The sequence below is a fragment of the Rhipicephalus microplus genome, chromosome X (assembly GCF_043290135.1).
Source record: "Rhipicephalus microplus isolate Deutch F79 chromosome X, USDA_Rmic, whole genome shotgun sequence".
In the NCBI taxonomy this organism is placed as follows: Eukaryota; Metazoa; Arthropoda; class Arachnida; order Ixodida; family Ixodidae; genus Rhipicephalus; species Rhipicephalus microplus.
In genome coordinates this window covers 74779898-74800819 of record NC_134710.1, presented here as the reverse complement: position 1 = coordinate 74800819, position 20922 = coordinate 74779898, and the positions used below count along the sequence as shown (strand labels likewise).

Genomic DNA, 20922 nt, shown 5'->3' with positions numbered 1-20922 from the left:
TTCAGATTAAAAGTCTCATGCTCTATGGACTGAGCTAGCTGGGTAGACGGCCCCCGTTTATGTTGCGTCACCCCGTCCGTTCATGGTCAAAAAGTTTAAGTCAAAGAGCGAAGGAGAGGGAGGCGAAGAATGATTGGAAAACAATCCGTGTAGTATGGGAACAGATCAATAAAAAATGCAGCGCTCAACGTGGGGCTCGAATCCACGACCCTGTGATTGAAAGTCTCATGCTCTACCGACTGAGCCAGCCGGGCGGACAGTACGCGTTTCAGTTTGCGTCATCCCGTGCGTTCATGGTCAGAATGCTTAAGCAGCAGAGCGAAAGAGAGGAAGGCGAAGGAAGGTTGGAAAACAATCCGTGTAACATGGGAACAGATCAGTGAAAAAATGCAGCGCCCAACTTGGGCTTGAACCAACGATTCTGAGATTAAAAGTCCATTCTCTAGCGACTGAGCTAGCCGGGCGGACAGTACCCGTTTCAGTTTGCGTCATCCCGTGCGTTCATGGTCAGAAAGCTTAAGTCGCAGAGCGAAAGAGAGGAAAGCGATGGAAGATTAGAAAACAATCCGTGTAACATGAGAACAGATCGGTAAAAAAGCAGTGCCCAACGTGGAAACGAACCTACGACCTTGAGATTAAAAGTCTCATGCTCTACCGACTGAGCTAGCCGGGCAGACAGCACCCGTTTCAGTTTGCGTCACCCTTTGCGTTCATGGTCAGAAAGCTTAAGTCAAAGAGCAAAGAAGAGGGAGGGGAAGAAAAATTAGAAAACAATCTGTCTAACATGGGAACAGATCAGTAAAAAACACAGCGCCCAACGTGGGGCTCGAACCCACGACCATGAGATTAACAGTCTCATGCTCTACCGACTGAGCTAGCCGGGCCGACAGGCCCTGTTTCAGTTTGCGTCACCCCATGCGTTCATGGTCAGAAAGTTTAAGACAAAGAGCGAAGGAGAGGAAGGCGAAGAAAGATCGGAGAACAATCCGTGGAACAGATCAATAAAAAAGTGCAGCGCCTAACGTGGGGCTTGAACCCACGACTCTAAGGTCAAAAGTCTCATGCTCTACCGGCTGAGCTAGCCGGGCAGACAGCACCCGTTTCAGTTTGCGTCACCCCGTGCGTTCATGGTCAGAAAGCTTAAGTCAAGGAGCGAAGGAGAGGAAGGCGAAGAAAGATTAGAAAACAATTCCTGTAACATGGCAACAGATTAGTAAAAAAATTCAGCGCCCAACATTTGGCTCGAACCCACGACACTGAGATTAAATATCTCATGCTCTACCGACTGAGCTAGCCGGGCAGACAGCACCCGCTTCAGTTTGCGTCATCTCGTGCGTTCATGGTCAGAAAGATTAAGTCAAACAGCGAAGGAGACGAAGGCGTAGATAGATTGTAAAACAATCCGTGTAACATGAGAACATATCGGTAAAAAAGCAGTGCGAACCGTGGAGCTCGAACCTACGACCTTGAGATTAAAAGTCTCATGATCTACCGACTGAGCTAGCCGGGCGGACAGCACGCGTTTCAATTTGCGTCACCCCTTCCGTTCATGGTCAAAAAGTTTCAGTCAAAGAGCGAAGGAGAGGGAGGCGAAGAAAGATTGGAAAACAATCCGTTTAACATCAGAACAGATCGGTAAAAAAAGCAGTGCCCAACGTGGGGCTCGAACCTACGACCTTGAGATTAAAAGTCTCATGCTCTATGGACTGAGCTAGCTGGGCAGACGGCCCCCGTTTATGTTGCGCCACCCCGTCCGTTCATGGTCAAAAAGTTTAAGTCGAAGAGTGAAGGAGAGAGAGGCAAAGAAAGATAGGAAAACAATCCGTGTAGTATGGGAACAGATCAATAAAAATTGCAGCGCCCAACGTGGGGCTCGAACCCACGACCCTGAGATTAAAAGTCTCATGCTCTACCGACTGAGCTAGCCGGGCGGACAGTACGCGTTTCAATTTGCGTCATCTCGTGCGTTCATGGTCAGAAAGCTTAAGTCACATAGCGAAAGAGAGGAAGTAAAAGGAAGATTGGAAAACAATTCGTGTAACATGGGAACAGATCAGTAAAATAGTTAGAGCGCGACGTGGGGCTCGAACCCACGACCCTGATAATAAAAGTCTCATGCTCTACCAACTGAGCTAGCTGGGCAGACAGTACCCGTTTCAGTTTGCGTCATCTCGTGTGTTCATGGTCAGAAAGCTTAAGTCACAGAGCGAAAGAGAGGAAGGCGAAGGAAGATTGGAAAACAATCCGTGTAACATGAGAACAGATGAGTAAAAAATGCAGCGCCCAACTAGGGGCTGGAACCAACGACTCTGATATAAAAGCCTCATGCTCTACAAACTGAGCTAGCCGGGCAGACAGCACCCGTGTCAGTTTGCTTCACCCCGTGTGTTCATGGTCAGAAAGATTAAGTCAAAAAGCGAAGGAGAGGAAGGCGAAGAAATATTGGAAAACAATTCCTGTAACATGGCAGTAGATCAGTAAAAAATTCAGCGCCCAACGTGGGGCTCGAACCCACGACCCTGAGAATAAAAGTCTCATGCTCTACCGACTGAGCTAGCCGTGCAGACAGTACCCGTTTCAGTTTGCGTAATCCCGTGCGTTCATGGTGAGAAATCTTAAGTCACAGAGCGAAAGAGAGGAAGGCGAAAAAAGATTAGAAAACAATTCCTGTAACATGGCAACAGATTAGTAAAAAAATTCAGCGCCCAACATTTGGCTCGAACCCACGACACTGAGATTAAAAATCTCATGCTCTACCGACTTAGCTAGCCGGGCAGACAGCACCCGCTTCAGTTTGCGTAATCTCGTGCGTTCATGGTCAGAACGATTAAGTCAAAAAGTGATGGAGAGGAAGGCGAAAAAAGATTAGAAAACAATTCCTGTAACATGGAAACAGATCAGTAAAAAACACAGCGCCCAACGTGGGGCTCGAACCCATGACCCTGAGATTAAAAGTCTCATGCTCTACCAACTGAGCTAGCCGGACAGACAGTACCCGTTTCAGTTTGCGTAATACCGTGCGTTCATGGTCAGAAAGCTTAAGTCACAGAGCGAAAGAGAGGAAGGCGCAAGAAGATTGGAAAACAATCCGTGTAACATGGGCACAGATCAGTAAAAAAATGCAGCGCCTAACGTGGGGCTCGAATCCACGACCCTGAGATTATTAGTCTCATGCTCTACCGACTGAGCTAGCCGGGCGGACAGTACCCGTTTCAGTTTGCGTAATCTCGTGCGTTCATGGTCAGAAAGATAATGTCAAAAAGTGAAGGAGAGGGAGGCGAAAAAAGATTAGAAAAATATTCCTGTAACATGGAAACAGATCAGTAAAAAAACACAGCGCCCAACGTGGGGCTTGAACCCACGACCCTGAGATTAAAAGTCTCATGCTGTACCGACTGAGCTAGCCGGGCAGACAGCACCCGTTTATGTTGCGTCACCCCGTCCGTTCATGGTCAAAAAGTTTAAGTCAAAGAGCGAAGGAGAGGGAGGCGAAGAAAGATTAGAAAACAATTCCTGTAACATGGCAACAGATTAGTAAAAAAATTCAGCGCCCTACGTTTGGCTCGAACCCACGACCCGGAGATTATTAGTCTCATGATCTACCGACTGAGCTAGCCGAACGGCCAGTACCTGTATCAGTTTGCGTCATCTCGTGCGTTCACGGTCAGAAAGATTAAGTCAAAAAGTGAAAGAGAGGAAGGCGAAAGAAGATTAAAAAACAATTCCTGTAACATGGCAACAGATTAGTAACAAAATTCCTCGCGCAACGTTTGGCTCAAACCCACGACCCTGAGATTAAAAGTGTCATGCTCTACCGACTGAGCTAGCCGGGCAGACAGCACCCTTTCCGGTTTGCGTCATCTCGTGCGTTCATGGTCAGAAATCTTAAGTCAAACAGCGAAGGAGAGGAAGGCGTAGATAGATTGGAAAACAATCCGTGTAACATGAGAACGGATCGGTAAAAAAAGCAGTGCCCAACGTGGGGCTCGAACCTTCGACCTTCAGATTAAAAGTCTCATGCTCTATGGACTGAGCTAGCTGGGTAGACGGCCCCCGTTTATGTTGCGTCACCCCGTCCGTTCATGGTCAAAAAGTTTAAGTCAAAGAGCGAAGGAGAGGGAGGCGAAGAATGATTGGAAAACAATCCGTGTAGTATGGGAACAGATCAATAAAAAATGCAGCGCTCAACGTGGGGCTCGAATCCACGACCCTGTGATTGAAAGTCTCATGCTCTACCGACTGAGCCAGCCGGGCGGACAGTACGCGTTTCAGTTTGCGTCATCCCGTGCGTTCATGGTCAGAATGCTTAAGTAGCAGAGCGAAAGAGAGGAAGGCGAAGGAAGGTTGGAAAACAATCCGTGTAACATGGGAACAGATCAGTGAAAAAATGCAGCGCCCAACTTGGGCTTGAACCAACGATTCTGAGATTAAAAGTCCATTCTCTAGCGACTGAGCTAGCCGGGCGGACAGTACCCGTTTCAGTTTGCGTCATCCCGTGCGTTCATGGTCAGAAAGCTTAAGTCGCAGAGCGAAAGAGAGGAAAGCGATGGAAGATTAGAAAACAATCCGTGTAACATGAGAACAGATCGGTAAAAAAGCAGTGCCCAACGTGGAAACGAACCTACGACCTTGAGATTAAAAGTCTCATGCTCTACCGACTGAGCTAGCCGGGCAGACAGCACCCGTTTCAGTTTGCGTCACCCTTTGCGTTCATGGTCAGAAAGCTTAAGTCAAAGAGCAAAGAAGAGGGAGGGGAAGAAAAATTAGAAAACAATCTGTCTAACATGGGAACAGATCAGTAAAAAACACAGCGCCCAACGTGGGGCTCGAACCCACGACCATGAGATTAACAGTCTCATGCTCTACCGACTGAGCTAGCCGGGCCGACAGGCCCTGTTTCAGTTTGCGTCACCCCATGCGTTCATGGTCAGAAAGTTTAAGACAAAGAGCGAAGGAGAGGAAGGCGAAGAAAGATCGGAGAACAATCCGTGGAACAGATCAATAAAAAAGTGCAGCGCCTAACGTGGGGCTTGAACCCACGACTCTAAGGTCAAAAGTCTCATGCTCTACCGGCTGAGCTAGCCGGGCAGACAGCACCCGTTTCAGTTTGCGTCACCCCGTGCGTTCATGGTCAGAAAGCTTAAGTCAAGGAGCGAAGGAGAGGAAGGCGAAGAAAGATTAGAAAACAATTCCTGTAACATGGCAACAGATTAGTAAAAAAATTCAGCGCCCAACATTTGGCTCGAACCCACGACAGTGAGATTAAATATCTCATGCTCTACCGACTGAGCTAGCCGGGCAGACAGCACCCGCTTCAGTTTGCGTCATCTCGTGCGTTCATGGTCAGAAAGATTAAGTCAAACAGCGAAGGAGACGAAGGCGTAGATAGATTGTAAAACAATCCGTGTAACATGAGAACATATCGGTAAAAAAGCAGTGCGAACCGTGGAGCTCGAACCTACGACCTTGAGATTAAAAGTCTCATGATCTACCGACTGAGCTAGCCGGGCGGACAGCACGCGTTTCAATTTGCGTCACCCCTTCCGTTCATGGTCAAAAAGTTTAAGTCAAAGAGCGAAGGAGAGGGAGGCGAAGAAAGATTGGAAAACAATCCGTTTAACATCAGAACAGATCGGTAAAAAAAGCAGTGCCCAACGTGGGGCTCGAACCTACGACCTTGAGATTAAAAGTCTCATGCTCTATGGACTGAGCTAGCTGGGCAGACGGCCCCCGTTTATGTTGCGTCACCCCGTCCGTTCATGGTCAAAAAGTTTAAGTCGAAGAGCGAAGGAGAGAGAGGCAAAGAAAGATAGGAAAACAATCCGTGTAGTATGGGAACAGATCAATAAAAATTGCAGCGCCCAACGTGGGGCTAGAACCCACGACCCTGAGATTAAAAGTCTCATGCTCTACCGACTGAGCTAGCCGGGCGGACAGTACGCGTTTCAATTTGCGTCATCTCGTGCGTTCATGGTCAGAAAGCTTAAGTCACATAGCGAAAGAGAGGAAGTCGAAGGAAGATTGGAAAACAATTCGTGTAACATGGGAACAGATCAGTAAAATAGTTAGAGCGCGACGTGGGGCTCGAACCCACGACCCTGATATTAAAAGTCTCATGCTCTACCAACTGAGCTAGCGGGGCAGACAGTACCCGTTTCAGTTTGCGTCATCTCGTGTGTTCATGGTCAGAAAGCTTAAGTCACAGAGCGAAAGAGAGGAAGGCGAAGGAAGATTGGAAAACAATCCGTGTAACATGAGAACAGATGAGTAAAAAATGCAGCGCCCAACTAGGGGCTGGAACCAACGACTCTGATATAAAAGCCTCATGCTCTACAAACTGAGCTAGCCGGGCAGACAGCACCCGTGTCAGTTTGCTTCACCCCGTGTGTTCATGGTCAGAAAGATTAAGTCAAAAAGCGAAGGAGAGGAAGGCGAAGAAATATTGGAAAACAATTCCTGTAACATGGCAGTAGATCAGTAAAAAATTCAGCGCCCAACGTGGGGCTCGAACCCACGACCCTGAGAATAAAAGTCTCATGCTCTACCGACTGAGCTAGCCGTGCAGACAGTACCCGTTTCAGTTTGCGTAATCCCGTGCGTTCATGGTGAGAAATCTTAAGTCACAGAGCGAAAGAGAGGAAGGCGAAAAAAGATTAGAAAACAATTCCTGTAACATGGCAACAGATTAGTAAAAAAATTCAGCGCCCAACATTTGGCTCGAACCCACGACACTGAGATTAAAAATCTCATGCTCTACCGACTTAGCTAGCCGGGCAGACAGCACCCGCTTCAGTTTGCGTCATCTCGTGCGTTGATGGTCAGAAAGATTAAGTCAAACAGCGAAGGAGAGGAAGGCGAAGATAGATTGGAAAACAATCCGTGTAACATGAGAACAAATCGGTAAAAAAAGCAGTGCGAACCGTGGGGCTCGAACCTACGACCTTGAGATTGAATTCTCATGCTCTATGGACTGAGCTAGCTGGGCAGACGGCCCCCGTTTCAGTTTGCGTCACCCCGTCCGTTCATGGTCAAAAATTTTAAGTCAAAGAGCGAAGGAGAGGGAGGCGAAGAAAGATTGGAAAACAATCCGTTTAACATCAGAACAGATCGGTAAAAAAAGCAGTCCCCAACGTGGGGCTCGAACCTACGACATTGAGATTAAAAGTCTCATGCTCTATGGACTGAGCTAGCTGGGCAGACGGCCCCCGTTAATGTTGCGTCACCCCGTCCGTTCATGGTCAAAAAGTTTAAGTCGAAGAGCGAAGGAGAGGGAGGCGAAGAAAGATAGGAAAACAATCCGTGTAATATGGGAACAGATCAATAAAAAATGCAGCGCCCAACGTGGGGCTCGAACCCACGACCCTGTGATTAAAAGTGTCATGCTCTACCGACTGAGCTAGCCGGGCGGACAGTACGCGTTTCAGTTCGCGTCACCCCGTCCGTTCATGGTCAAAAAGTTTAAGTCAAAGAGCGAAAGAGAGGGAGGCGAAGAAAGATTAGAAAACAATCCGTGTAATATGGGAACAGATCAATAAAAAATGCAGCGCCCAACGTGGGGCTCGAACTCACTACCCTGAGATTAAAAGTCTCATGCTCTACCGACTGAGCTAGCCGGGCGGACAGTACCCGTTTCAGTTTGCGTCATCGCGTGCGTTCATGGTCAGAAAGCTTAAGTCGCAGAGCGAAAGAGAGGAAGGCGAAGAAGATTAGAAAACAATCCGTGTAACATGGGAACAGATCAGTAAAAAAAATGCAGCGCCCATCTTGGGGCTCGAACCCGCGGCCCTGAGATTATTAGTCTCATGCTCTACCGACTGAGCTAGCCGGGCAGACAGCAACCGTTTCAGTTTCCTTCACCCCGTGTGTTAATGGTCAGAAAGATTAAGTCAAAGAGCGAAGGAGAAAAAGGCAAAGAAAGATTGGAAAACGATTCCTGTAACATGGGAAACGATCAGAAAAAAAAATGCAGCGCCCAACGTGGGGCTCGTATCCACGACCCTGTGACTAGAAGTCTCATGCTCTACCGACTGAGCTAGCCGGGCGGACAGTACGCGTTTCAGTTTGCGTCATACCGTGCGTGCATGGTCAGAAAGCTTAAGTCACAGGAAGGCGAAGGAAGATTGGAAAACAATCCGTGTAACATGGGAACAGATCAGTATAAAATGCAGCGCCCAACTTGGGGCTTGAACCAAAGATTCTGAGATTAAAAGTTTCATGCTCTTGCGACTGAGCTAGCCGGGCGGACAGTACACTTTTCAGTTCGCGTCATCCCGTGCGTTCATGGTCAGAAAGCTTAAGTCGCAGAGCGAAGGAGAGGAAGGCGAAGGAAAATTAGAAAACGATCCGTGTAACATGGGAACAGATCAGTAAAAAAATGCAGCGCCCATTTTGGGGCTCGAACTCGCGGCCCGGAGAATATTAGTCTCATGCTCTACCGACTGAGCTAGCCGGGCGGACAGTACGAGTTTCAGTTTGCGTCATCCCGTGCGTTCATGGTCAGAAAGCTTAAGTCACAGAGCAAAAGAGAGGAAGGCGAAGGAAGATTGGAAAACAATCCGTGTAACATGAGAACAGATGAGTAAAAATTGCAGCGCCCAACCTAGGGCTTGAACCAACGACTCTGAGATTAAAAGTTTCATGCTCTAGCGACTGAGCTAGCCGGGCAGACAGTACCCGTTTCAGTTTGCGTCATCTCGTGTGTTCATGGTCAGAAAGCTTAAGTCACAGAGCGAAAGAGAGGAAGGCGAAGGAAGATTGGAAAACAATCCGTGTAACATGAGAACAGATGAGTAAAAAATGCAGCGCCCAACTAGGGGCTGGAACTAATGACTCTGATATAAAAGCCTCATGCTCTACCAACTGAGCTAGCCGGGCAGACAGCACCCGTTTCAGTTTGCTTCACCCCGTGTGTTCATGGTCAGAAAGATTAAGTCAAAAAGCGAAGGAGAAGAAGGCGAAGAAATATTGGAAAACAATTCAAGTAACATGGCAACAGATCAGTAAAAAATTCAGCGCTCAACGTGGGGCTCAAACCCACGACCCTGAGATTAAAAGTCTCATGCTCTACCGACTGAGCTAGCCGGGCAGACAGCACCCGTTTCAGTTTGCGTCATCTCGTGCGTTCATGGTCAGAAAGATTAACTCAAACAGCGAAGGAGAGGAAGGCGTAGATAGATTGGAAAACAATCCGTGTAACATGTGAACAGATCGGTAAAAAAAGCAGTGCCCAACGTGGGGCTTGAACCTACGACCTTGAGATTAAAAGTCTCATGCTCTATGGACTGAGCTAGCTGGGCAGACGGCCCCCGTTTATGTTGCTTCACCCCGTCCGTTCATGGTCAAAAAGTTTAAGTCAAAGAGCGAAGGAGAGGGAGGCGACGAAAGATTGGAAAACAATCCGTGTAATATGGGAACAGATCAATAAAAAATGCAGTGCCCAACGTGGGGCTCGAACCCACGACCCTGAGATTAAAAATCTCATGCTCCACCGCCTTAGCTAGCCGGGCGGAGTGTACGCGTTTCAGTTTGCGTCATCTTGTGCGTTCATGGTCAGAAAGATTAAGTCAAAGAGCGAAGGAGAGGAAGGCGAAGAAATATTGGAAAATAATTCCTGTAACATGGCAACAGATCAGTAAAGAATGCAGCGCCCAACGTGGGGCTCGAACCCGCGGCCCTGAGATTATTAGTCTCATGCTCTACCGACTGAGCTAGCCGGGCGGAACGTACCCGTTTAAGTTTTGCGTCATCTCGTGCGTTCATGGTCAGAGAGATTAGGTCAAAGAGTGAAGGAGAGGAAGGCGATGAAAGATTAAAAAATAATTGCTGTAACTAGGCAACAGATTAGTAAAAAAATTCAGCGCCCAACGTTTGGCTCGAACCCACGACCCTGAGATTAAAAGTCTCATGCTCTACCGACTGAGCTAGCTTGTCAGACAGCACCCGTTTCAGTTTGCATCACCCCGTGCGTTCATGGTCCGAAAGCTTAAGTCAAAGAGCGAAGAAGAGGGAGGCGAAGAAAGATTGGAAAACAATCCGTCTAACATGGGAACAGATCAGTGAAAAAACACAGCGCCCAACGTGGGGCTTGAACCCACGACCCTGAGATTAAAAGTGTCATGCTCTACCGACTAAGCTAGCCGGGCAGACAGGCCCCGTTTTAGTTTGCGTCACCCTGTGCGTTCATGGTCAGAAAGCCTAAGTCAAAGAGCGAAGGAGAGGAAGGCGAAGAAAGATTGGAAAACAATCCGTGTAACATAGGAACAGGTCAGTAAAAAAATGCAGCGCCCAAATTAGGGCTTCAACCCACGACTCCGAGATTAAAAGCCTCATGCTCTACCAACTGAGCTAGCCGGGCAGACAGCAACCGTTTCAAATTGCTTCACCCCGTGTGTTAATGGTCAGAAAGAATAAGTCAAAGAGCGAAGGAGAAGGAGGCAAAGAAAGATTGGAAAACGATTCCTGTAACATGGGAAACGATCAGTAAAAAAACTCAGCGCCCAACGTGGGGCTCGAACCCACGACCCTGAGATTAAAAGTCTCATGCTCTACCGACTGAGCTAGCCGGGTGGACAGTACCCGTTTCAGTTTGCGTCATCTCGTGTGTCTATGGTCAGAAAGCTTATATCACAGAGAGAAAGAGAAGAAGGCGATAGAAGATTTAAAAACAATCCGTGTAACATGAGAACAGATTAGTAAAAAAATGCAGCACCCAACTTGGGGCTTGAACCTACGACCTTGAGATTAAAAGTCTCATGCTCTACCGACTGAGCTAGCCGGGCAGACAGCACCCGTTTCAGTTTGCGTCACCCCGTGCGTTCATGGTCAGAAAGCTTAAGTCAAAGAGCAAAAGAGAGGGAGGCGAAGAAAGATTAGAATACAATCTGTCTAACATGGGAACAGATAAGTAAAAAACACAGCGCCCAACGTGGGGCTCGAACCCACGAACATGAGATTAAAAAGTCTCATGCTCTACCGACTGAGCTAGCCGGGCCGACAGGCCCTGTTTCAGTTTGCGTCACCCCATGCGTTCATGGTCAGAAAGTTTAAGACAAAGAGCGAAGGAGAGGAAGGCGAAAAAAGATCGGAGAACAATCCGTGTAACATAGGAACAGATCAGTAAAAAATGCAGCGCCCAAATTAGGGCTTCAACCCACGACTCCGAGATTAAAAGCCTCATGCTCTACCAACTGAGCTAGCCGGGCAGACAGCAACCGTTTCAGTTTGCTTCACCCCGCGTGTTAAAGGTCAGAAAGATTAAGTCAAAGAGCGAAGGAGAAGAAGGCAAAGAAAGATTGGAAAACGATTCCTGTAACGTGGGAAACGATCAGTAAAAAACACAGCGCCCAACGTGGGGCTCGAACCCACGACCCTGAGATTAAAAGACTCATGCTCTACCGACTGAGCTAGCCGGGCCGACAGGCCCTGTTTCAGTTTGCGTCACCCCATCTGTTCATGGTCAGAAAGTTTAAGTCAAAGAGCGAAGGAGAGGAAGGCGAAGAAATATCGGAGAGCAATCCGTGGAACAGATCAATAAAAAAGTGAAGCGCCAAACGTGGGGCTTGAACCCACGACTCTAAGGTCAAAAGTCTCATGCTCTACCGGCTGAGCTAGCCGGACAGACAGCACCCGTTTCAGTTTGCGTCATCTCGTGCGTTCATGGTCAGAAAGATTAACTCAAACAGCGAAGGAGAGGAAGGCGTAGATAGATTGGAAAACAATCCGTGTAACATGTGAACAGATCGGTAAAAAAAGCAGTGCCCAACGTGGGGCTTGAACCTACGACCTTGAGATTAAAAGTCTCATGCTCTATGGACTGAGCTTGCTGGGCAGACGGCCCCCGTTTATGTTGCTTCACCCCGTCCGTTCATGGTCAAAAAGTTTAAGTCAAAGAGCGAAGGAGAGGGAGGCGACGAAAGATTGGAAAACAATCCGTGTAATATGGGAACAGATCAATAAAAAATGCAGTGCCCAACGTGGGGCTCGAACCCACGACCCTGAGATTAAAAATCTCATGCTCCACCGCCTTAGCTAGCCGGGCGGAGTGTACGCGTTTCACTTTGCGTCATCTCGTGCGTTCATGGTCAGAAAGATTAAGTCAAAGAGCGAAGGAGAGGAAGGCGAAGAAATATTGGAAAATAATTCCTGTAATATGGCAACAGATCAGTAAAGAATGCAGCGCCCAACGTGGGGCTCGAACCCGCGGCCCTGAGATTATTAGTCTCATGCTCTACCGACTGAGCTAGCCGGGCGGAACGTACCCGTTTAAGTTTTGCGTCATCTCGTGCGTTCATGGTCAGAGAGATTAGGTCAAAGAGTGAAGGAGAGGAAGGCGATGAAAGATTAAAAAATAATTGCTGTAACTAGGCAACAGATTAGTAAAAAAATTCAGCGCCCAACGTTTGGCTCGAACCCACGACCCTGAGATTAAAAGTCTCATGCTCTACCGACTGAGCTAGCTTGGCAGACAGCACCCGTTTCAGTTTGCATCACCCCGTGCGTTCATGGTCCGAAAGCTTAAATCAAAGAGCGAAGAAGAGGGAGGCGAAGAAAGATTGGAAAACAATCCGTCTAACATGGGAACAGATCAGTGAAAAAACACAGCGCCCAACGTGGGGCTTGAACCCACGACCCTGAGATTAAAAGTGTCATGCTCTACCGACTAAGCTAGCCGGGCAGACAGGCCCCGTTTTAGTTTGCGTCACCCCGTGCGTTCATGGTCAGAAAGCCTAAGTCAAAGAGCGAAGGAGAGGAAGGCGAAGAAAGATTGGAAAACAATCCGTGTAACATAGGAACAGATAAGTAAAAAAATGCAGCGCCCAAATTAGGGCTTCAACCCACGACTCCGAGATTAAAAGCCTCATGCTCTACCAACTGAGCTAGCCGGGCAGACAGCAACCGTTTCAAATTGCTTCACCCCGTGTGTTAATGGTCAGAAAGAATAAGTCAAAGAGCGAAGGAGAAGGAGGCAAAGAAAGATTGGAAAACGATTCCTGTAACATGGGAAACGATCAGTAAAAAAACTCAGCGCCCAACGTGGGGCTCGAACCCACGACCCTGAGATTAAAAGTCTCATGCTCTACCGACTGAGCTAGCCGGGTGGACAGTACCCGTTTCAGTTTGCGTCATCTCGTGTGTCTATGGTCAGAAAGCTTATATCACAGAGGGAAAGAGAAGAAGGAGATAGAAGATTGAAAAACAATCCGTGTAACATGAGAACAGATGAGTAAAAAAATGCAGCGCCCAACTTGGGGCTTGAACCAACGACTCTGAGATTAACAGTCTCATGCTCTAGCGACTAAGCTAGCCGGGCGGACAGTACCCGTTTCAGTTTGCGTCATCTCGTCTGTTCATGGTCAGAAAGCTTAAGTCACAGAGCGAAAGAGAGGAAGGCGAAGAAAGATTGGAAAACAATCCATGTAACATGGGAACAGATGAGTAAAAAAATGCAGCGCCCAACTAGGGGCTGGAACCAACGACTCTGATATAAAAGCATCATGCTCTACCAACTGAGCTAGCCGGGCAGACAGCACCCGTTTCAGTTTGCTTCACACCGTGTGTTCATGGTCAGAAAAATTCAGTCAAAAAGCGAAGGAGAGGAAGGCGAAGAAATATTGGAAAACAATTCCTGTAACATGGCAACAGATCAGTAGAAAATTCAGCGCCCAACGTGGGGCTCGAACCCACGACCCTGAGATTAAAAGTCTCATGCTCTATGGACTGAGCTAGCTGGGCAGACGGCCCCCGTTTATGTTTCGTCACCCCGTCCGTTCATGGTCAAAAAGTTCAAGTCAAAGAGCGAAGGAGAGGAGGCGACGAAAGATTGGAAAACAATCCGTGTAATATGGGAACAGATCAATGAAAAAATGCAGTGCCCAACATGGGGCTCGATCCCACGACCCTGAGATTAAAAGTCTCATGCTCTACCGACTGAGCTAGCCGGGCGGACAGTACGCGTTTCACTTTGCGTCATCTCGTGCGTTAGTGGTCAGAAAGATTAAGTCAAAGAGCGAAGGAGAGGAAGGCGAAGAAATGTTGGAAAATAATTCCTTTAACATGGCAACAAATCAGTAAAGAATGCAGCGCCCAACGTGGGGCTCAAACCCGCGGCCCTGAGATTATTAATCTCATTCTCTACCGACTGAGCTAGCCGGGCGGACAGTACCCGTTTAAGTTTGCGTCATCTCGTGCGTTCATGGTCAGAAAGCTTAAGTCAAACAGTGAAGGAGAGGAAGGCGTAGATAGATTGGAAAACAATCCGTGTAACATGAGAACGGATCGGTAAAAAAAGCAGCGCCCAACGTGGGGCTCGAACCCACGACCCTGAGATTAAAAGTCTCATGCTCTATGGACTGAGCTAGCTGGGCAGACGGCCCCCGTTTATGTTTCGTCACCCCGTCCGTTCATGGTCAAAAAGTTTAGGTCAAAGAGCGAAGGAGAGGAGGCGACGAAAGATTGGAAAACAATCCGTGTAATATGGGAACAGATCAATAAAAAAATGCAGTGCCCAACGTGGGGCTCGAACCCACGACCCTGAGATTAAAAGTCTCATGCTCTACCGACTGAGCTAGCCGGGCGGACAGTACGCGTTTCACTTTGCGTCATCTCGTGCGTTAGTGGTCAGAAAGATTAAGTCAAAGAGCGAAGGAGAGGAAGGCGAAGAAATATTGGAAAATAATTCCTTTAACATGGCAACAGATCAGTAAAGAATGCAGCGCCCAACGTGGGGCTCGAACCCGCGGCCCTGAGATTATTAGTCTCATGCTCTACCGACTGAGCTAGCCGGGCGGACAGTACCCGTTTCAGTTTGCGTCACCCCGTCCGTTCATGGTCAAAAAGTTTAAGTCAAAGAGCGAAGGAGAGGGAGGCGAAGAAAGATCGGAAAACAATCCGTCTAACATGGGAACAGATCAATAAAAAATGCAGCGCCCAACGTGGGGCTCGAACCTACGACCCTGAGATTAAAAGTCTCACGCTCTACCGACTGAGTTAGCCGGGCGGAGAGTACACGTTTCAGTTTGCTTCACCCCGTGTGTTAATGGTCAGAAAGAGTAAGTCAAAGAGCGAAGGAGAAGAAGGCAAAAAAAGATTGGAAAACAATTCCTGTAACATGGGAAACGATCAGTAAAAAAATTCAGCGCCCAACCTGGGGCTCGAACCCACGACCCTGAGATTAAAAGTCTCATGCTCTACCGACTGAGCTAGCCGGGCGGACAGTACGCGTTTCAGTTTGCGTCATCCCGAGCGTTCATGGTCAGAAAGCTTAAGTCACAGAGCGAAAGAGAGGAAGGCGAAGGAAGATTGGAAAACAATCCGTGTAACATGGAAACAGATCAGTAAAAAAATGCAGCGCCAACTTAGGGCTTGAACAGACGATTCTGAGAATAAAGTCTCATGCTCTAGTGACTGAGCTAGCTGGGCAGACAGCAACCGTTTGAGTTTGCTTTACCCCGCGTGTTAATGGTCAGAAAGATTAAGTCAAAGAGCGAAGGAGAAGAAGGCAAAGAAAGATTGGAAAACGATTCCTGTAACATGGGAAACAATCAGTAAAAAAATTCAGCGCTTAAGGTGGGGCTTGAACCCACGACCCTGGGATTAAAAGTCTCATGCTCTACCAACTGAGCTAGCCGGGCAGACAGCAACCGTTTCAGTTTCCTTCACCCCGTGTGTTAATGGTCAGAAAGATTAAGTCAAAGAGCGAAGGAGAAAAAGGCAAAGAAAGATTGGAAAACGATTCCTGTAACATGGGAAACGATCAGAAAAAAAATGCAGCGCCCAACGTGGGGCTCGTATCCACGACCCTGTGACTAGAAGTCTCATGCTCTACCGACTGAGCTAGCCGGGCGGACAGTACGCGTTTCAGTTTGCGTCATACCGTGCGTTCATGGTCAGAAAGCTTAAGTCACAGGAAGGCGAAGGAAGATTGGAAAACAATCCGTGTAACATGGGAACAGATCAGTAAAAAAATGCAGCGCCCAACTTGGGGCTTGAACCAACGATTCTGAGATTAAAAGTTTCATGCTCTTGCGACTGAGCTAGCCGGGCGGACAGTACACTTTTCAGTTCGCGTCATCCCGTGCGTTCATGGTCAGAAAGCTTAAGTCGCAGAGCGAAAGAGAGGAAGGCGAAGGAAAATTAGAAAACAATCCGTGTAACATGGGAACAGATCAGTAAAAAAATGCAGCGCCCATCTTGGGGCTCGAACTCGCGGCCCGGAGAATATTAGTCGCATGCTCTACCGACTGAGCTAGCCGGGCGGACAGTACGAGTTTCAGTTTGCGTCATCCCGTGCGTTCATGGTCAGAAAGCTTAAGTCACAGAGCAAAAGAGAGGAAGGCGAAGGAATGTTGGAAAACAATCCGTGTAACATGAGAACAGATGAGTAAAAAATGCAGCGCCCAACTTAGGGCTTGAACCAACGACTCTGAGATTAAAAGTTTCATGCTCTAGCGACTGAGCTAGCCGGGCAGACAGCACCCGTTTCAGTTTGCTTCACCCCGTGTGTTCATGGTCAGAAAGATTAAGTCAAAAAGCGAAGGAGAAGAAGGCGAAGAAATATTGGAAAACAATTCCAGTAACATGGCAACAGATCAGTAAAAAATTCAGCGCTCAACGTGGGGCTCAAACCCACGACCCTGAGATTAAAAGTCTCATGCTCTACCGACTGAGCTAGCCGGGCAAACAGTACCCGTTTCAGTTTGCGTAATCCCGTGCGTTCATGGTCAGAAAGCTTAAGTCAAACAGCGAAGGAGAGGAAGGCGTAGATAGATTGGAAAATAATCCGTGTAACATGAGAACGGATCGGTAAAAAAAGCAGTGCCCAACGTGGGGCTCGAACCTACGACCTTGAGATTAAAAGTCTCATGCTCTATGGACTGAGCTAGCTGGGTAGACGGCCCCCGTTTATGTTCGTCACCCCGTCCGTTCATGGTCAAAAAGTTTAAGTCAAAGAGCGAAGGAGAGGGAGGCGAAAAAAGATTGGAAAACAATCCGTGTAGTATGGGAACAGATCAATAAAAAGTGCAGCGCCCAACGTGGGGCTCGAACCCACGACCCTGTGATTGAAAGTCTCATGCTCTACCGACTGAGCCAGCCGGGCGGACAGTACGCGTTTCAGTTTGCGTCATCCCGTGCGTTCATGGTCAGAATGCTTAAGTCGCAGAGCGAAAGAGAGGAAGGCGAAGGAAGATTGGAAAACAATCCGTGTTACACGGGAACAGATCTGTGAAAAAATGCAGCGCCCAACTTGGGGCTTGAACCAACGATTCTGAGATTAAAAGTCCCATGCTCTAGCGACTGAGCTAGCCGGGCGGACAGTACCCGTTTCAGTTTGCGTCATCCCGTGCGTTCATGGTCAGAAAGCTTAAGTCGCAGAGCGAAAGAGAGTAAAGCGATGGAAGATTAGAAAACAATCCGTGTAACATGAGAACAGATCGGTAAAAAAGCAGTACCCAACGTGGAAACGAAGCTACGACCTTGAGATTAAAAGTCTCATGCTCTACCGACTGAGCTAGCCGGGCAGACAGCACCCGTTTCAGTTTGCGTCACCCCGTGCGTTCATGGTCAGAAAGCTTAAGTCAAAGAGCAAAAGAGAGGGAGGCGAAGAAAGATTAGAATACAATCTGTCTAACATGGGAACAGATAAGTAAAAAACACAGCGCCCAACGTGGGGCTCCAACCCACGAACATGAGATTAAAAGTCTCATGCTCTACCGACTGAGCTAGCCGGGCCGACAGGCCCTGTTTCAGTTTGCGTCACCCCATGCGTTCATGGTCAGAAAGTTTAAGACAAAGAGCGAAGGAGAGGAAGGCGAAGAAAGATCGGAGAACAATCCGTGTAACATAGGAACAGATCAGTAAAAAATGCAGCGCCCAAATTAGGGCTTCAACCCACGACTCCGAGATTAAAAGCCTCATGCTCTACCAACTGAGCTAGCCGGGCAGACAGCAACCGTTTCAGTTTGCTTCACCCCGCGTGTTAAAGGTCAGAAAGATTAAGTCAAAGAGCGAAGGAGAAGAAGGCAAAGAAAGATTGGAAAACGATTCCTGTAACGTGGGAAACGATCAGTAAAAAACACAGCGCCCAACGTGGGGCTCGAACCCACGACCCTGAGATTAAAAGACTCATGCTCTACCGACTGAGCTAGCCGGGCCGACAGGCCTTGTTTCAGTTTGCGTCACCCCATCTGTTCATGGTCAGAAAGTTTAAGTCAAAGAGCGAAGGAGAGGAAGGCGAAGAAATATCGGAGAGCAATCCGTGGAACAGATCAATAAAAAAGTGAAGCGCCAAACGTGGGGCTTGAACCCACGACTCTAAGATCAAAAGTCTCATGCTCTACCGGCTGAGCTAGCCGGGCAGACAGCACCCGTTTCAGTTTGCGTCATCTCGTGCGTTCATGGTCAGAAAGATTAACTCAAACAGCGAAGGAGAGGAAGGCGTAGATAGATTGGAAAACAATCCGTGTAACATGTGAACAGATCGGTAAAAAAAGCAGTGCCCAACGTGGGGCTTGAACCTACGACCTTGCGATTAAAAGTCTCATGCTCTATGGACTGAGCTAGCTGGGCAGACGGCCCCAGTTTATGTTGCTTCACCCCGTCCGTTCATGGTCAAAAAGTTTAAGTCAAAGAGCGAAGGAGAGGGAGGCGACGAAAGATTGGAAAACAATCCGTGTAATATGGGAACAGATCAATAAAAAATGCAGTGCCCAACGTGGGGCTCGAACCCACGACCCTGAGATTAAAAATCTCATGCTCCACCGCCTTAGCTAGCCGGGCGGAGTGTACGCGTTTCACTTTGCGTCATCTCGTGCGTTCATGGTCAGAAAGATTAAGTCAAAGAGCGAAGGAGAGGAAGGCGAAGAAATATTGGAAAATAATTCCTGTAACATGGCAACAGATCAGTAAAGAATGCAGCGCCCAACGTGGGGCTCGAACCCGCGGCCCTGAGATTATTAGTCTCATGCTCTACCGACTGAGCTAGCCGGGCGGAACGTACCCGTTTAAGTTTTGCGTCATCTCGTGCGTTCATGGTCAGAAAGCTTATATCACAGAGGGAAAGAGAAGAAGGCGATAGAAGATTGAAAAACAATCCGTGTAACATGAGAACAGATGAGTAAAAAAATGCAGCGCCCAACTTGGGGCTTGAACCAACGACTCTGAGATTAACAGTCTCATGCTCTAGCGACTAAGCTAGCCGGGCGGACAGTACCCGTTTCAGTTTGCGTCATCTCGTCTGTTCCTTGTCAGAAAGCTTAAGTCACAGAGCGAAAGAGAGGAAGGCGAAGAAAGATTGGAAAACAATCCATGTAACATGGGAACAGATGAGTAAAAAAATGCAGCGCCCAACTAGGGGCTGGAACCAACGACTCTGATATAAAAGCATCATGCTCTACCAACTGAGCTAGCCGGGCCGACAGCACCCGTTTCAGTTTGCTTCACACCGTGTGTTCATGGTCAGAAAAATTCAGTCAAAAAGCGAAGGAGAGGAAGGCGAAGAAATATTGGAAAACAATTCCTGTAACATGGCAACAGATCAGTAGAAAATTCAGCGCCCAACGTGAGGCTCGAACCCACGACCCTGAGATTAAAAGTCTCATGCTCTATGGACTGAGCTAGCTGGGCAGACGGCCCCCGTTTATGTTTCGTCACCCCGTCCGTTCATGGTCAAAAAATTCAAGTCAAAGAGCGAAGGAGAGGAGGCGACGAAAGATTGGAAAACAATCCGTGCAATATGGGAACAGATCAATGAAAAAATGCAGTGCCCAACATGGGGCTCGATCCCACGACCCTGAGATTAAAAGTCTCATGCTCTACCGACTAAGCTAGCCGGGCGGACAGTACGCGTTTCACTTTGCGTCATCTCGTGCGTTAGTGGTCAGAAAGATTAAGTCAAAGAGCGAAGGAGAGGAAGGCGAAGAAATGTTGGAAAATAATTCCTTTAACATGGCAACAGATCAGTGAAGAATGCAGCGGCCAACGTGGGGCTCAAACCCGCGGCCCTGAGATTATTAATCTCATTCTCTACCGACTGAGCTAGCCGGGCGGACAGTACCCGTTTAAGTTTGCGTCATCTCGTGCGTTCATGGTCAGAAAGCTTAAGTCAAACAGTGAAGGAGAGGAAGGCGTAGATAGATTGGAAAACAATCCGTGTAACATGAGAACGGATCGGTAAAAAAAGTAGCGCCCAACGTGGGGCTCGAACCCGCGGCCTTGAGATTATTAGTCTCATGCTCTACCGACTGAGCTAGCCGGGCAGGCAGGCCCTGTGTCAGTTTGCGTCACCCCATGCGTTCATGGTCAGAAATATTAAGTCAAACAGCGAAGGAGAGGAAGGCGTAGATAGATTGGAAAACAATCCGTGTAACATGAGAACAGATCGGTAAAAAAAGCAGTGCCCAACGTGGGGCTCGAACCTACGACCTTGAGATTAAAAGTTTTATGCTCTGTGAACTGAGCTAGCTGGGCAGACGGCCCCCGTTTATGTTGCGTCACCCCGTCCGTTCATGGTCAAAAAGTTCAAGTCAAAGAGCGAAGGAGAGGGAGGCGAAGAAAGATTGGAAAACAATCCGTCTAACATGGAAACAGATCAATAAAAAATGCAGCGCCCAACGTGGGGCTCGAACCTACGACCCTGAGATTAAAAGTCTCATGCTCTACCGACTGAGCTAGCCGGGCGGAGAGTACACGTTTCAGTTTGCTTCACCCCGTGTGTTAATGGTCAGAAAGAGTAAGTCAAAGAGCGAAGGAGAAGAAGGCAAAAAAAGATTGGAAAACAATTCCTGTAACAAGGGAAACGATCAGTAAAAAAATTCAGCGCCCAACCTGGGGCTCGAACCCACGACCCTGAGGTTAAAAGTCTCATGCTCTACCGACTGAGCTAGCCGGGCGGACAGTACGCGTTTCAGTTTGCGTCATCCCGAGCGT

The 20922-nt window shown here is 48.1% G+C and overlaps 1 protein-coding gene and 61 non-coding genes across 62 annotated transcripts in view; all 62 read right to left on the bottom strand.

The window, feature by feature from the left end:
* LOC119176671 (unextended protein) overlaps window positions 1–20922 on the bottom strand; it is a 418752-nt gene that overhangs the window by 36889 nt on the left and 360941 nt on the right. The gene's annotated exons all lie outside the window — the stretch shown is intronic.
* On the bottom strand, window positions 182–254 carry TRNAE-UUC (transfer RNA glutamic acid (anticodon UUC)). Its single transcript has one exon. It is a non-coding gene; the product is annotated as a tRNA-Glu (tRNA).
* On the bottom strand, window positions 602–673 carry TRNAK-UUU (transfer RNA lysine (anticodon UUU)). The gene has a single exon. It is a non-coding gene; the product is annotated as a tRNA-Lys (tRNA).
* TRNAN-GUU (transfer RNA asparagine (anticodon GUU)) lies at window positions 812–884 on the bottom strand. Its single transcript has one exon. It is a non-coding gene; the product is annotated as a tRNA-Asn (tRNA).
* TRNAK-UUU (transfer RNA lysine (anticodon UUU)) lies at window positions 1016–1088 on the bottom strand. The gene has a single exon. It is a non-coding gene; the product is annotated as a tRNA-Lys (tRNA).
* Window positions 1649–1721, bottom strand: TRNAK-UUU (transfer RNA lysine (anticodon UUU)). Its single transcript has one exon. It is a non-coding gene; the product is annotated as a tRNA-Lys (tRNA).
* On the bottom strand, window positions 1859–1931 carry TRNAK-UUU (transfer RNA lysine (anticodon UUU)). Its single transcript has one exon. It is a non-coding gene; the product is annotated as a tRNA-Lys (tRNA).
* On the bottom strand, window positions 2070–2142 carry TRNAK-UUU (transfer RNA lysine (anticodon UUU)). The gene has a single exon. It is a non-coding gene; the product is annotated as a tRNA-Lys (tRNA).
* TRNAK-UUU (transfer RNA lysine (anticodon UUU)) lies at window positions 2491–2563 on the bottom strand. Its single transcript has one exon. It is a non-coding gene; the product is annotated as a tRNA-Lys (tRNA).
* TRNAK-UUU (transfer RNA lysine (anticodon UUU)) lies at window positions 2914–2986 on the bottom strand. Its single transcript has one exon. It is a non-coding gene; the product is annotated as a tRNA-Lys (tRNA).
* Window positions 3126–3198, bottom strand: TRNAI-AAU (transfer RNA isoleucine (anticodon AAU)). Its single transcript has one exon. It is a non-coding gene; the product is annotated as a tRNA-Ile (tRNA).
* On the bottom strand, window positions 3338–3410 carry TRNAK-UUU (transfer RNA lysine (anticodon UUU)). The gene has a single exon. It is a non-coding gene; the product is annotated as a tRNA-Lys (tRNA).
* Window positions 4182–4254, bottom strand: TRNAE-UUC (transfer RNA glutamic acid (anticodon UUC)). Its single transcript has one exon. It is a non-coding gene; the product is annotated as a tRNA-Glu (tRNA).
* TRNAK-UUU (transfer RNA lysine (anticodon UUU)) lies at window positions 4602–4673 on the bottom strand. Its single transcript has one exon. It is a non-coding gene; the product is annotated as a tRNA-Lys (tRNA).
* TRNAN-GUU (transfer RNA asparagine (anticodon GUU)) lies at window positions 4812–4884 on the bottom strand. The gene has a single exon. It is a non-coding gene; the product is annotated as a tRNA-Asn (tRNA).
* On the bottom strand, window positions 5016–5088 carry TRNAK-UUU (transfer RNA lysine (anticodon UUU)). The gene has a single exon. It is a non-coding gene; the product is annotated as a tRNA-Lys (tRNA).
* TRNAK-UUU (transfer RNA lysine (anticodon UUU)) lies at window positions 5649–5721 on the bottom strand. The gene has a single exon. It is a non-coding gene; the product is annotated as a tRNA-Lys (tRNA).
* TRNAK-UUU (transfer RNA lysine (anticodon UUU)) lies at window positions 5859–5931 on the bottom strand. Its single transcript has one exon. It is a non-coding gene; the product is annotated as a tRNA-Lys (tRNA).
* TRNAK-UUU (transfer RNA lysine (anticodon UUU)) lies at window positions 6070–6142 on the bottom strand. The gene has a single exon. It is a non-coding gene; the product is annotated as a tRNA-Lys (tRNA).
* TRNAK-UUU (transfer RNA lysine (anticodon UUU)) lies at window positions 6491–6563 on the bottom strand. The gene has a single exon. It is a non-coding gene; the product is annotated as a tRNA-Lys (tRNA).
* On the bottom strand, window positions 7124–7196 carry TRNAK-UUU (transfer RNA lysine (anticodon UUU)). The gene has a single exon. It is a non-coding gene; the product is annotated as a tRNA-Lys (tRNA).
* TRNAK-UUU (transfer RNA lysine (anticodon UUU)) lies at window positions 7334–7406 on the bottom strand. Its single transcript has one exon. It is a non-coding gene; the product is annotated as a tRNA-Lys (tRNA).
* On the bottom strand, window positions 7545–7617 carry TRNAK-UUU (transfer RNA lysine (anticodon UUU)). Its single transcript has one exon. It is a non-coding gene; the product is annotated as a tRNA-Lys (tRNA).
* TRNAI-AAU (transfer RNA isoleucine (anticodon AAU)) lies at window positions 7757–7829 on the bottom strand. The gene has a single exon. It is a non-coding gene; the product is annotated as a tRNA-Ile (tRNA).
* TRNAK-UUU (transfer RNA lysine (anticodon UUU)) lies at window positions 9013–9085 on the bottom strand. The gene has a single exon. It is a non-coding gene; the product is annotated as a tRNA-Lys (tRNA).
* TRNAK-UUU (transfer RNA lysine (anticodon UUU)) lies at window positions 9224–9296 on the bottom strand. Its single transcript has one exon. It is a non-coding gene; the product is annotated as a tRNA-Lys (tRNA).
* Window positions 9434–9506, bottom strand: TRNAK-UUU (transfer RNA lysine (anticodon UUU)). Its single transcript has one exon. It is a non-coding gene; the product is annotated as a tRNA-Lys (tRNA).
* TRNAI-AAU (transfer RNA isoleucine (anticodon AAU)) lies at window positions 9645–9717 on the bottom strand. The gene has a single exon. It is a non-coding gene; the product is annotated as a tRNA-Ile (tRNA).
* On the bottom strand, window positions 10070–10142 carry TRNAK-UUU (transfer RNA lysine (anticodon UUU)). Its single transcript has one exon. It is a non-coding gene; the product is annotated as a tRNA-Lys (tRNA).
* TRNAK-UUU (transfer RNA lysine (anticodon UUU)) lies at window positions 10494–10566 on the bottom strand. Its single transcript has one exon. It is a non-coding gene; the product is annotated as a tRNA-Lys (tRNA).
* On the bottom strand, window positions 10706–10778 carry TRNAK-UUU (transfer RNA lysine (anticodon UUU)). Its single transcript has one exon. It is a non-coding gene; the product is annotated as a tRNA-Lys (tRNA).
* Window positions 11340–11412, bottom strand: TRNAK-UUU (transfer RNA lysine (anticodon UUU)). Its single transcript has one exon. It is a non-coding gene; the product is annotated as a tRNA-Lys (tRNA).
* Window positions 11755–11827, bottom strand: TRNAK-UUU (transfer RNA lysine (anticodon UUU)). Its single transcript has one exon. It is a non-coding gene; the product is annotated as a tRNA-Lys (tRNA).
* On the bottom strand, window positions 11965–12037 carry TRNAK-UUU (transfer RNA lysine (anticodon UUU)). The gene has a single exon. It is a non-coding gene; the product is annotated as a tRNA-Lys (tRNA).
* Window positions 12176–12248, bottom strand: TRNAI-AAU (transfer RNA isoleucine (anticodon AAU)). The gene has a single exon. It is a non-coding gene; the product is annotated as a tRNA-Ile (tRNA).
* TRNAK-UUU (transfer RNA lysine (anticodon UUU)) lies at window positions 12389–12461 on the bottom strand. Its single transcript has one exon. It is a non-coding gene; the product is annotated as a tRNA-Lys (tRNA).
* On the bottom strand, window positions 12601–12673 carry TRNAK-UUU (transfer RNA lysine (anticodon UUU)). Its single transcript has one exon. It is a non-coding gene; the product is annotated as a tRNA-Lys (tRNA).
* On the bottom strand, window positions 13025–13097 carry TRNAK-UUU (transfer RNA lysine (anticodon UUU)). The gene has a single exon. It is a non-coding gene; the product is annotated as a tRNA-Lys (tRNA).
* TRNAK-UUU (transfer RNA lysine (anticodon UUU)) lies at window positions 13659–13731 on the bottom strand. Its single transcript has one exon. It is a non-coding gene; the product is annotated as a tRNA-Lys (tRNA).
* TRNAK-UUU (transfer RNA lysine (anticodon UUU)) lies at window positions 13869–13941 on the bottom strand. The gene has a single exon. It is a non-coding gene; the product is annotated as a tRNA-Lys (tRNA).
* TRNAI-AAU (transfer RNA isoleucine (anticodon AAU)) lies at window positions 14080–14152 on the bottom strand. Its single transcript has one exon. It is a non-coding gene; the product is annotated as a tRNA-Ile (tRNA).
* Window positions 14291–14363, bottom strand: TRNAK-UUU (transfer RNA lysine (anticodon UUU)). The gene has a single exon. It is a non-coding gene; the product is annotated as a tRNA-Lys (tRNA).
* Window positions 14501–14573, bottom strand: TRNAK-UUU (transfer RNA lysine (anticodon UUU)). Its single transcript has one exon. It is a non-coding gene; the product is annotated as a tRNA-Lys (tRNA).
* On the bottom strand, window positions 14712–14784 carry TRNAI-AAU (transfer RNA isoleucine (anticodon AAU)). The gene has a single exon. It is a non-coding gene; the product is annotated as a tRNA-Ile (tRNA).
* TRNAK-UUU (transfer RNA lysine (anticodon UUU)) lies at window positions 14923–14995 on the bottom strand. The gene has a single exon. It is a non-coding gene; the product is annotated as a tRNA-Lys (tRNA).
* TRNAK-UUU (transfer RNA lysine (anticodon UUU)) lies at window positions 15135–15207 on the bottom strand. The gene has a single exon. It is a non-coding gene; the product is annotated as a tRNA-Lys (tRNA).
* TRNAK-UUU (transfer RNA lysine (anticodon UUU)) lies at window positions 15557–15624 on the bottom strand. The gene has a single exon. It is a non-coding gene; the product is annotated as a tRNA-Lys (tRNA).
* Window positions 16603–16675, bottom strand: TRNAK-UUU (transfer RNA lysine (anticodon UUU)). The gene has a single exon. It is a non-coding gene; the product is annotated as a tRNA-Lys (tRNA).
* TRNAK-UUU (transfer RNA lysine (anticodon UUU)) lies at window positions 16814–16886 on the bottom strand. The gene has a single exon. It is a non-coding gene; the product is annotated as a tRNA-Lys (tRNA).
* Window positions 17023–17095, bottom strand: TRNAE-UUC (transfer RNA glutamic acid (anticodon UUC)). The gene has a single exon. It is a non-coding gene; the product is annotated as a tRNA-Glu (tRNA).
* On the bottom strand, window positions 17445–17516 carry TRNAK-UUU (transfer RNA lysine (anticodon UUU)). Its single transcript has one exon. It is a non-coding gene; the product is annotated as a tRNA-Lys (tRNA).
* On the bottom strand, window positions 17655–17727 carry TRNAK-UUU (transfer RNA lysine (anticodon UUU)). The gene has a single exon. It is a non-coding gene; the product is annotated as a tRNA-Lys (tRNA).
* Window positions 18077–18149, bottom strand: TRNAK-UUU (transfer RNA lysine (anticodon UUU)). The gene has a single exon. It is a non-coding gene; the product is annotated as a tRNA-Lys (tRNA).
* TRNAK-UUU (transfer RNA lysine (anticodon UUU)) lies at window positions 18281–18353 on the bottom strand. The gene has a single exon. It is a non-coding gene; the product is annotated as a tRNA-Lys (tRNA).
* On the bottom strand, window positions 18492–18564 carry TRNAK-UUU (transfer RNA lysine (anticodon UUU)). Its single transcript has one exon. It is a non-coding gene; the product is annotated as a tRNA-Lys (tRNA).
* Window positions 18702–18774, bottom strand: TRNAK-UUU (transfer RNA lysine (anticodon UUU)). The gene has a single exon. It is a non-coding gene; the product is annotated as a tRNA-Lys (tRNA).
* On the bottom strand, window positions 18913–18985 carry TRNAI-AAU (transfer RNA isoleucine (anticodon AAU)). The gene has a single exon. It is a non-coding gene; the product is annotated as a tRNA-Ile (tRNA).
* Window positions 19548–19620, bottom strand: TRNAK-UUU (transfer RNA lysine (anticodon UUU)). Its single transcript has one exon. It is a non-coding gene; the product is annotated as a tRNA-Lys (tRNA).
* On the bottom strand, window positions 19758–19830 carry TRNAK-UUU (transfer RNA lysine (anticodon UUU)). Its single transcript has one exon. It is a non-coding gene; the product is annotated as a tRNA-Lys (tRNA).
* TRNAI-AAU (transfer RNA isoleucine (anticodon AAU)) lies at window positions 20180–20252 on the bottom strand. Its single transcript has one exon. It is a non-coding gene; the product is annotated as a tRNA-Ile (tRNA).
* Window positions 20601–20673, bottom strand: TRNAK-UUU (transfer RNA lysine (anticodon UUU)). The gene has a single exon. It is a non-coding gene; the product is annotated as a tRNA-Lys (tRNA).
* Window positions 20813–20885, bottom strand: TRNAK-UUU (transfer RNA lysine (anticodon UUU)). The gene has a single exon. It is a non-coding gene; the product is annotated as a tRNA-Lys (tRNA).